Here is a 12,918-nt window from a genome sequence, read left to right as displayed (position 1 = left end):
ATCTGAAATTCGAAATTTTTTTTTTTCACCTGTCCTGCTTGCACCGACCTTCTTCCGAGGCATAATTAGGGGCTAAAACACCCGTACGCCGCTCAGCATCGCACCCTAGCGTACCGGCGTTTGAACTCCGATTTTGTGACCGAACAGCGAAGCAAGAATTTCTCGAACTGAGAGGCGCTCGAAAACCGAGGTCCCACTGTATATATATATATATATATATATATATATATATATATATATATATCGTATTTTCCGCACTATAGAGCGCCCCGGGTTATAGGGCGCACCCCCAAAAAATAGTTTTTGGTCCTATATCTTCCATAGATAAGGCGCACCGGATTATAAGGCGCTACAATGGGAACGTGGACAAAAAAGTCAGATAGTTCAGCCAAACTTATTACCCCCTTAACATTCCCAAAGCTTGCAAAAACGCAAATACGTGTCGAGAACACGTGAGGATGCGGTGTCCGTACGATGTCACTCAACTGCATCATTTCAAATATCATTCGGAAGGTTAAAGTCTTGGGATTCAAGAAATGCCAACCATTCCTTAGTTTCTATTTTCTTTTTCGCTCGCAACTTTACTGTGCATATGACCATAAACACTTGGAATTGAGTGTAATTCACTCAACTCATCACAGCAACATCAAGATCGTTCTAAAACAAGATACCGGGAAAATATAAAGCCGCATAGCTCACCTAAGTTCTCACGTTCAATAATGATACGCAATCATGGTCTTCTTACAACCGTGAGTGTAGTAAATCCAGGAGAGTCAAATATTTACAAATACAGACTAATGAAACATGTTTCTTTATGGCATAGTTTAGCGAGCTTGCTATTCAGTCATCTTTTTCGGCCAATTGCAGGGTTTGTTTCGGCCCTCTAGCCTATCCGAGGTTCCGAATAACTTCAGCCAATAGCGATCGATTTAACGGATGATTGACACATCTTTTTCGGCCAATTGCAGGGTTTGTTTTGGCCCTCTAGCCAATCCGAGGCTCCGAATAACTTCAGCCAATAGCGATCGATTTAACAGATGATTGACACATCTTTTTCGTCCAATTGCAGGGTTTGTTTTGGCCCTCTAGCCAATCCGAGGCTCCGAATAACTTCAGCCAATAGCGATCGATTTAACGGATGATTGACACATCTTTTTCGGCCAATTGCAGGGTTTGTTTTGGCCCTCTAGCCAATCCGAGGCTCCGAATAACTTCAGCCAATAGCGATCGATTTAACGGATGATTGACACATTTTTTTCGGCCAATTGCAGCGTTTGTTTCGGCCCTCTAGCCTATCCGAGGCTCCGAATAACTTTAGCCAATAGCGATCGATTCAAATGATGATTGACACATTAGTTAGCCAATGAAACGCCGGTATATAAATCCCAGCATACACCGCGGACTACTCCACGTTCGGGGGAAAATCGAGTGGGCGGCTGTTGCGTAAATTGCGAGACCTTGCGATTTAATATTGAGCCACATACAAGGCGCACTGTATTATAAGGCGCATGGTCAGCTTTTGAAAAAAATTAAGACTTTTAGGTGCGCCTTATAGTGCAGAAAATACGGTGTGTGTATATATATATATACAGTAAACCTCGGATAAGTCGGATCCAGATGGACCGGTCATTTTCATCCGACTTATCCGAGGATCCGACTTATCCGAGGTCGCAAAATTTCGAACTAAGAAGAAATTTAACTCTTAGAAAAGTGCATACTTGTATATGTAAAATGAAATACCAAGCAATGATATCTTGTAACATGAACGTGATTTATTATCAAAAAAGTTCTTAAAATGAACATGAACATGGTTGATATGAACTATGGTTAATAATACACTGTATATGAACTGGTTATGTAATTTTATCCGTACGATTCATCGTCCGTTAGATTCGTAAGTCTGTTAGGTTCGGAGTTACATTGTACTCATTTGAAAAAGTCTGTAATTTTGGTTTGTTGCATAGATAACTGGGATTGTTTCAGCAGCAACGTCTCCATCTGATCGGCAAGGTCTTCGAGTTCTGGGCATGCAGCAAGGCCGTAATACCTCAAAGTGCGCAGTGCACTGTAGGCGTCGTTGAGTTTCGGGGGCGGTCTTTCAACGTCCATTTGCTCATCCTCCTCCTCGTCACGAAGGAGACCTTCCTCCGCTGAAGGATCACGAACGACTTCAACAATTTGTTCATCTGTTAATTCCTGGACAGTTTCTACATTGTCGTCTACGCAGAGATAATCATCAGGGTTACTTGGAACTGCCTCTCCAAACAAGTCTCGTAGTCGCGACCATATGTTCCGGAAGTTTGTCACTTCCTCTTCTGAAGTGTCCTCCACGACCTCTGGTGATTCGTCACGGACTTGATCGTCGGTTCCTACATCGTCAGCGATCTCTGCAGGTCTCTCAAAACCAGCTTTTCGGTAACAGTTTTCGATGGTCTTGGCAGTCACTCGCTTCCACGCAGACTTAAGTGCGATTACTGCGTCCAAAATCGTCCATGAGAACGGAGGAGCGTTATCATCTGTTGCCTCAAGTCTTCGCAATGCCAGTGTACGTCTGTAGAAATACTTCAGGTTTTTTATGATACCCGAGTCCATCGGCTGGGTGTGCGAAGTGGTATTTGGTGGTAAAAACACCAATTCGATATTGTTCAGTTCAATGGTTGGATGCGCCGGACAATTATCCACCACCATAACGATCTTCCTCTTTTCGAACGCCATCCTCCTGTCCAACTTTTTCAGCCAAGCTTCAAACAACGACGACAGCATCCAAGCCTTCTTGTTGGCCTCATACAGCACCGGAACTTCTACGTTTTTAAAGGCTCTCGGTTTTTTACTTTTTCCGATAACCAGCAACGGCAACTTATCAGTACCGTCCATATTGGAACCCACAAGCACTGTCAGTCGAGATTTTGGTTGTTTCGCACCGTGATGAGATTGTCCAATAAAACCGATGGAATTATCCGGCAAAAGCAGCCAAAAGAGGCCCGTCTCGTCCGCGTTATAAATATCCTTTGGCTCATAATTCTTGAGTATTTCTCGCAGTTTTCCGCTTTTCCATTCTTCAACAACCTCTGTATCCACTCCGCCCGACTCCCCGGCTTTAGTAATCCGCCCAAGTCCATATCGTTTTTTGAACCTGTCGATCCACGCTGGTGCAAGTTCAGCCGATTCCGGTGAAAACTGTTGGCGAAATTTGTTAGCTTGCATTAGCATCATTCCACAGTCAATTCTGATTTCAGGCCTCGATGATTTTTGACGGAACCACAAAATCAGTGCTTTGTCGACATCTGGATGATCATTTACCCTCTGCCTTTTAGCGGTCGGAGCTCTAAAATCTGTCGCACACATATCTTTTATCTTCTTCTGGCTTTTCAGAATGTCGCTCAAAGTTTGAGGGCTCATTCCAAACTTCGCCGCGATGTCTTTTTGCTTCATGTGCTGATTCTTTTCTTGGAATTCAATGATAGCGAGCTTTTCTTCATACGTTCTAGTCTTGAGACTCCTGCCTTTGGTTTTAGAACTTGAGGCCATCGCCACACCGTAGACCGCACAGACCGCAAGGAAGTCCAAAGAAATTCACACAAATTCAATTTGAATGCTAGCACTACTGTAATAAGAAACAATGGGATTATGATTACGAGGCTTTGTTCTATGACCGCGTGCTGTGATTGAGAGTGCTATCATTCAACACTGAGGAGGAGTTTGATGAATAGCCTCTGCCAATCACGGAACGCCACGTCACATCAAGAAATCTTCCCGGAAAATCTGGGAGGGGTGAAAATCTTCCCGGAAAATCTGTGAGGAGTGAAAATCTTCCCGGAAAATTCCATCGCTTACTGCCACTGGAGGCTGAAATTTAGAGCATTTGGGAGATGTCCTAGGCGACCTGATACCGATCCGACTTATCAGAGGCGAAAACCATTAAAAAGGGTCAATTGTACGGAAAAATCCATCCGACTTAGGCGAGGATCCGACTTATAAAATCCGACTTATGCGAGGTGTAATACTACAGAAAAGCCTAGAGAACAAACGTTCCACGCAATTTGTCCGACTTATCCGAGAATCCGACTTATGCGAGTCCGACTTATCCGAGGTTTACTGTATATATATATATATATGTGTGTGTGTGTATATATATATATATATATATATATATATATATATATATATATATATATATATATATATATATATATATATATATATATATATACCAGTATATATATATACCAGTATATATATATATATATATATATATATATATATATATATATATATATATATATATATGTATTTGTCAGTCGAAAGCATGACAGTTTTGACACCCAGGGTAGCTTGTGTCCTTGGTCAAAGCAACTGGTCGTGCCACAATGGCAGCTTGGGCTAGAAGGCAAAAGGGAGGAGGGGGGTGGGGTTATACAGGGAGTGCAGAATTATTAGGCAAGTTGTATTTTTGAGGATTAATTTTATTATTGAACAACAACCATGTTCTTAATGAACCCAAAAGTCTCATTAATATCAAAGCTGAATATATATAAGTTGGAGTGGGGCTTTTTTAGTTTTAGCTATTTTAGGAGGATATCTGTGTGTGCAGGTGACTATTACTGTGCATAATTATTAGGCAACTTAACAAAAAACAAATGTATACCCATTTCAATTATTTATTTTCATCAGGGAAACCAATATAACAGCTCAACATTCACAAAAATACATTTCTGACATTCAAAAACAAAACAAAAACAAATCAGTGACCAATATAGCCACCTTTCTTTGCAAGGACACTCAAAAGCCTGCCATCCATGGATTCTGTCAGTGCTTTGATCTGTTCACGATCAACATTGCGTGCAGCAGCAACCACAGCGTCCCAGACACTGTTCAGAGAGGTGTACTGTTTTCCCTCCTTGTAAATCTCACATTTGATGAGGGACCACAGGTTCTCTATGGGGTTCAGATCAGGTGAACAAGGAGGCCATGTCATTAGTTTTTCTTCTTTTAGACCCTTTCTTGCCAGCCACGCTGTGGAGTACTTGGATGCGTGTGATGGAGCGTTGTCCTGCATGAAAATCATGTTTTTCTTGAAGGATGCGGACTTCTTCCTGTACCACTGCTTGAAGAAGGTGTCTTCCAGAAACTGGCAGTAGGACTGGGAGTTGAGCTTGAGTCCATCCTCAACCCGAAAAGGCCCCACAAGCTCATCTTTGATGATACCAGCCCATACCAGTACCCCACCTCCACCTTGCTGGCGTCTGAGGCGGACTGGAGCTCTCTGCCCTTTACCGATCCAGCCACGGGCCCATCCATCTGGCCCATCAAGACTCACTCTCATTTCATCAGTCCATAAAACCTTAGAAAAATCCGTCTTGAGATTTTTCTTGGCCCAGTCTTGACGTTTCAGCTTGTGTGTCTTGTTCAGTGGTGGTCGTTTTTCAGCCTTTCTTATCTTGGCCATGTCTCTGAGTATTGCACACCTTGTGCTTTTGGGCACTCCAGTGATGTTGCAGCTCTGAAATATGGCAAAAATGGTGGCAAGTGGCATCTTGGCAGTTGTACGCTTGACTTTTCTCAGTTCACGGGCAGTTATTTTGCGCCTTGGTTTTTCTACACGCTTCTTGCGACCCTGTTGACTATTTTGAATGTAACGCTTGATTGTTTGATGATCACGCTTCAGAAGCTTGGCAATTTTAAGAGTGCTGCATCCCTCTGCAAGATATCTCACTATTTTTGACTTTTCAGAGCCTGTCAAGTCCCTCTTATGACCCATTTTGCCAAAGGAAAGGAAGTTGCCTAATAATTATGCACACCTGATATAGGGTGTTGATGTCATTAGACCACACCCTTTCTCATTACAGAGATGCACATTACCTGATATGCTTAATTGGTAGTAGGCTTTCGAGCCTATACAGCTTGGAGTAAGACAACATGCATAAAGAGGATGATGTGGTCAAAATACTCATTTGCCTAATAATTCTGCACTCCCTGTAGGCTGGCTCCGAATGTGATCTGAAAGATTATCTTGCAAACGGGTCCGCCAAGCTGGATAAACAATGGGACGCTTACAGTGCCTCCGTCGATCATTTCATGGATTTTAAACATAAACCTGCTGTGTTTAGCAAATGTGGATGAACACCCTCAAGGGGGCTGCTCATTTTTGCAACAATTCATTGACAGTATCTTGTTTTGCCTCACTGGTGAAAGCATGCCCTGGTTGAAGTTTTCCCCAATAGAGGCCGCAAAATCCGCCAAGACATTGTGTTACCCAGGTTTTCTTTTTTAAAAAATCCTGAGGCACACCGTCCGTTGGTCAATTTGAGTCTCCGTGGTGTATTCTTCCATGTTCTTTGTAGCACTCGTTCTCGGTCCAGTGTCAAATATTACACAATGTCCCTTTTGATATATTTTCCTGTACTACCTCATGAGCAGAGGGTTAATAATCTGCTTAGTTACAGACAGATAGATAGACAGAAAGACAGACAGACAGACAAGCGGGCAGGCGGACGGACGGACCGACCGACTGATGGACGGACGGACGGACGGACCGACCGACCAACCGACAGACAGACACGTAGGTAGGTATGTAGGTATGTAGGTAGGTAGGTAGGTAGGTAGGTAGGTAGGTAGGCCGGCAGGCAGACACACAGTCAGACATACAGACATACAGACATGTAGACAGACAGACAGATAGATAGATAGATAGATAGATAGATAGATAGATAGATAGATAGATAGATAGATAGATAGATAGATAGATAGATAGATAGATAGATAGATAGATAGATAGATAGATAGATAGATAGATGGATAGATAAATAGATCGATAGATAGATAGATAGATAGATAGATAGATAGATAGATAGATAGATAGATAGATAGATAGATAGATAGATAGATAGATAGATAGATAGATAGATAGATAGATAGATAGATAGAGAATGCGAGAGAGTAAGAGAGAGAGAGAGAGAGAGAACTTTATAGTCCCGTGGGGGTAAATTTGTTTTTTCCCTGGAATAAAGCACAGATACTGAACAAAGGATAGTTATTTTGCAAAGATAACATCAGAATATTTCCGGCGGCACATAAGAAAAGGTCTCACAGCACACTAGTGTGCTGCATCACATTGGTTAAAAAACACTGACTTGAAACAATGAATCCCCTGTGTCATCACGAGCGAAGGATTTGAATCTCTTAAACACACACAATCATTTGGTCATGTTTGCATTCCAGCTCATAAATGTTTTCTCTGCGAACATGGAGTCGTTTTAGCTCCATCTTGCCGACTCTGCAGCCTCTCAGAGCGCCCGGGGTGGTCTCTTGGGTTGGTGCTCTGCAGGCCCTCTAAGTTTGCTAACGTCAAAGGCTGTCCTTCTGAGCATTATGATGTTCCTCTGAGTGTGTGTGTGCGGGTGCCAGAGTGTCTCATCTCCAGCCTCTGGCGTGGTCAGGTTCAATTTCTATCACGGCGCCTGTTGGATGAGATAAAAGAAATGGTTTGCTCCACCACTGCATTGCACCAGTCGTCTATTTGTAAACCCAGTTGTAACTTCCTCTATCCTCGCTTCCTATACTTTTGACCCTGCGCCGGTCCAACCTATAATCCCCCGTGGCTCATATGGCGATCGGTGGGTATATCATCGTCAACATCATCATCTGATTCCGCAGCTGGATGTGCCGTGTATCTTAGCGTGTCGGATCTCATCCCATGAATGGAAATGAAATCCTCTTGGAATAATTCCAGGAGATCCCACGTGTCGATGCTGCGTTGATTAAAATAGATTTGGCTCATGACGCATTTCTTATGACTCGATAACAGTTTGACCTACCGCGACGATAACTTTGCATATTAGCCAGCATCACTGAGTTCAGTCGGTGTTTTGCAGTGTTTTCTTTTTATTTATCTTGTTATTTTCGTGACGTACAACCTGGGAAATTCTTTCTAACTGTCCAACCAGCGCAATGATTTTTGAATGGGTTAGGGTTACCCCAAATAAAATTATACTTATACTTTAAAAGTATTTTCTGTTCTTTGCTTAAACTTCATTCTTTTTGATTGGAAAATGAAAGGTTTCGACCCAAAACAATTATTATACATAAAATTATTTTTATCCATAAAATTCGTAAAACCTCCTTGAACTAAAAAAAAAAAATCTCTCTCTCTCTCTCTCTCTCTCTCTCTCTCTCTCTCTCTCTCTCTCTCTCTCTCTCTCTCTATATATATATATATATATATATATATATATATATATATATATATATATATATATATATATATATATATATATATATATATATATTTCCACACTGGGAGATAATTTAACTTGTTTAAATTGATATGTGCCCTGCAGCTGGCTGGCAACAAGTTCAGGGTGTCCCCTGCCCACTGTCCGAAGGCAGCTGGGATGGGCTCCAGCACCCCCGCGACCCTACTGAGGATAAGCGGTTCAGCTAATGGATGGATGGATTTAATATGTAACTTGTTGTTTTTTTATTTATTGTTTTTTTGTATTTATGTAAAATTGTTCTTATTTTGATATTTGAAGCACTTTTTTATAGTTCGTGTGTTCGTTGTTATTTCTGTTTTTGACAAAAGTAGCTCAAAACATTTTTTTGTACTCAATCATATCTCATCTCATCTCATTAGCCGTACCGCTTATCCTCATTAGGGTCACGGGGGAGGCTGGAGCCAATCCCAGCCATCTCCGGGCAGTGGGCAGGGGACACCCTGAACTGGTTGCCAGCCAATCGCAGGGCACACAGGGACAGACAACTCATTCGCTCATTCACACTTATGGACAATTTGAAATGCATGTTTTTGGAACGTGGGAGGAAACCGGAGTGCCCTGAGGACACCCACGTAAGCACGGGGAGAACATACAAACTCCGCACAGAAAGTCTGGAGCTGGATTTGAACGACAGGTTCCCATAACATGAACTGTGCCGCACAAGCGCTAACCACTGCGCCGCCGTGCTGCCCTACTCAAAGCACATCAAGATATAGTCATTAAATGGCAAAAATTATATCTTTATTTTATAATCTGTCATTAGGAAATCCTATTCACATATATTGTAATAAGAAGATAATACTTACCATCAGACAAAACAATTTTGTTCTACTTTATAACATTGAAAGTATTAGAAGAAAGCATATTAAAATATCTATCGAATAAAATGTACAGTCAATTGGCACACATCCACAGGCCGTTTTTTTGGGCGGGGATTTTCTCCCCCACAAGAAACATAGTTGGTAACTAGATGGTAACCAGTAGCACAAGAAGCCTCCTGATCTGACTCAGATACAGCACCTTCATCACCTGGTCACCGTTTTTTGGGACATAAAGCATCATCCCGTTCTCTGGACATGAGCGAGGTTCCTGTATTGACTGGCAGCGGCGTGCAGGTGGTCAAGTAATCTGTGACCATGAACCGTGAATACTAATTTAAGTATTGTTTACGGTATATTTTTTTCATTTACATTGAAATATCGCATCTCATCTCATTAGCTGCACCGCTTATCCTCAGTAGGGTCGCGGGGGTGCTGGAGCCCATCCCAGCAATCTTCGGGCAGTGGGCAGGGGACACCTTGAACTGAATCGCAGGGCACACGGGGACAGACAACTCGCTCGCTCATTCACACCTAGGGACAATTTGGACTGGCCAATCCACCTGAAATGCATGTCTTTGGAATGTGGGAGGAAACCGGAAGCACTGGGAGAACATACAAACTCCGCACAAGAAGTCCGGTAGCTGGATTTGAACCCACACAGGAGGTTCCCACGACCTTAGAACTGTGCCGCCGTGCTGCCTAGAAATATCGCATAATAAGACAAATTATATTTGAAATAAGAGATTCTTATATCTAATTAGATTTTAAGTATTTATTTTCTTAATTTACAAATAAAAGTACATTTTAAGTATTTATTTTCTTAATTTACAAATAAAAAATACATTTTAAGTATGTATTTCTTCGTATATAAGGAAGCACATTAAAATAGAGTTATAAATTTAATTTAAAAATACTCATTGATGTATTATTTATGTTTTAATTGGAAGAGCCAGTATGAAAATAGTGTGCTTTACTTATACTTTATTACATTTAAGGTGTAAAGGACATTAAAATATATAGTAATATTAATAAGAAAAATTGGAATTACTTATTTATCATTTAATGTTTTTCCGTTAGACAATCAAGAAGAAATATAGTATAACTAAAAAAATAATACTTACATGAGACAAAAAAAAAACATTTTTCTTTTTTATGAAATACCCAAAACAGCAAGAACAAAGGCTTGTATTGCACACGATAAACCAAAATAAAAAGTACTAGTAATTTACATAGTAATGAGACATTTTCTGGACTAACGAAGCTTGAATGCAGAGTTGGAGAACCCAGAGGGGTAAAAAAAATAAAAAAATAAAACCGAGAACTTTGAATACATCATTGTTTTTCGCCAAGAGGCAAAGTGGAGCCATTACGTGCTGCAGCAAAAAGGGTCAGGCACTCGTTTCCATTAGGGAGCTGCAGTTTGTATTGGGTTGCATCCCAGCTATAAAAGATGCTTTTAGAGGACCGGCTTTTCATTCGCTGCAGTGCTCTGACCGTCGCCAACGGGAAGAAACTCAACAGAAAAGATGATGCCAAGTTATATTTATTTGGGACTGAATCCGACACTTTTAGTACAACGTTTTTAATTCATAGTACACACGAGCAAAAATAATGTACGCTTGGATAAATTAAGAAAATTTCCTCCCTTTTTGTTGATTGTCTTATTTATCAACTATAATTTTGGAACTATGTTGCCGCTAACGTCATTACACTGTTTTCCATTTTGCTATAGTCCTGATGCACTTACCACTTAGGCCAGTCCCTTGAAAATATTTACCTATTTATCCTAACATATTTTTTTTTTAAATCAGATTTTTCACCTCAAGTCTGTTAATGCCAACTCTAATTATGTTGTACAGTAAACAATGTTCACTATGTTTTTTTATCAATAACAATAAAGACAATTCAATCATTTAAACAACAAATACAATATTTGTAATTACCTAATTAAATTAAATGGATAATCGTTGAAAATAATAAAAAATAGAAGGTTTTGCTTGGGTTATGCATAAGTAGGCTAAAAGCAGATAGCTTGGTGGAAAAAATGATATGGGCTCAAAAAATTTTGTTGGACATTGTTAACACATCCTAATAGAGGAAATATTCTACCTTGAAGCTTTTAAGGACACTCTCAAACAATTCACCCCACTTTGAAGAAAAACATAAGAATAGCATTCCTTATACACCTGGTTTGAGAGGCGTTCAAAGACCATGCATGCAGTCTGAAATATTATGTAGTTACAGAGAACACTAACCAACAATACCGTTTGTTTTTATTGCCATTTTCTTTTGTTTTTTTGTTGTCTTGTGACATAAATGACACATAATTTGGATGCTTCTCGAGGTTTTGTAATTTTTTTCTAACAGCAATTTTTCTTTTGATTTTTCTTTGTCCTTTAGGATTGGAATCAGGGATGTTCTTACATCGGCATTACATGACATTTCATTTTACATGACACTTTTATTTGTGAATAGGGAAAAAAAATCCTGATTTCTCTTTCCATAAATCCATCCATCCATTTTCTGTGCAGCTTATCCTCACTCGGGTTACAGGCCCATCTCAGCTATCTTCGGAAAGAGGGCAGGGCGCACCTCAAACTGGTTATTAACCAGTTACAGGGCACACAGAGACAGAGAATTCACTCACTCATCCCCACCTATGGACAGGCATTTAGCCTGATAGGAATAATCTTAGAATGTGGGAGAAAACCGGAGTGCCAGGAGGAAACCCACGCAGGCACGGGAGAACATGCAAACTCCACATAGGTAGGTGAAATTGAAGCCTGGACCTCCGCATCAGGGACCGTGCACTAACCACCCGGGCACCGTGCCAAAATTTCTAAAGATTTTGTAGTTGAACATCTTTATTTTTATAGAGAAGAAGTTTCCTAAACGTGTTTTATTCTTCTGTTTTGGAAAAATTCAGAGCAGTTCCATTGAGGTTTTTTTTACACAATAGAACAACATTTTAAGAGACAGAATATATTCTGGGCCTATGGGAAAGAATGTCTGGGCGTGGTTAGGCAAGACGGAACTCAGGTAATGTAGGAATTCTAAACTTCACAATAGATGTTTTGCTAGATCGCCTGTAAATATTATGATAACGTCAATGCTGTTTTTATCAACATTACATCAAAAAACTAAGTGAACTTTATAGTCAATGACTTAATGGAACATTGACATGTCAAGGGACCTAAAAAATACATTCAAAGAACGTGCACTATCGACCAGTGAATTATTGAAATGATAACGATGTGAATAATAAAATAGATACATCTGTAAAACCCATACAATTATTACATATACAGTGACATTTTACAATATTCTCACAATAGCTATCAGAATCTTACTGAGGATGATTGTTTAAATTACTCAGTGGTTGGTCTCTGACGTCAATTATAATTATCAGGCTACTGTAGTCCCAGGAAATAAATGTCAAGGTGCAAATTATGTTCAAAAGACCAACTAAAACTCAAATGGCAGGAGATGAAAATATAGAAAACTTCTGTATTTTCATTTCTGCCCAATGTTTGCGTGGCCTCACTTGTCATGAACAGCGATCGGTAAAATTGACTCTGATTGTTGTCTCTCTCACCCTGTCCTTCACACCCTTCTGCCTCCATTAGGACAGTCGTATTGTGATAACTAACACGACCGGCCGAGAGAACGAGTTCTCTTTGAGTGGGGCGCTTGCTTACAAAGCTGCCTGTCACCTTGCTGGAGGCCATAGACTAGCTGGGCGTGGTCAATAAAGTTTTTGGGTTCTATTCATAGCCTTTGGTCCAGCTTCTAACAACGAGCCAAAAATGTTCTTACAAAATCTG

The sequence above is a fragment of the Urocampus carinirostris genome, chromosome 3, assembly GCF_059441175.1.
Source record: "Urocampus carinirostris isolate Australia breed hairy pipefish chromosome 3, RoL_Ucar_1.0, whole genome shotgun sequence".
NCBI classification, from domain to species: domain Eukaryota; kingdom Metazoa; phylum Chordata; class Actinopteri; order Syngnathiformes; family Syngnathidae; genus Urocampus; species Urocampus carinirostris.
This window is presented reverse-complemented; position numbering follows the sequence as displayed.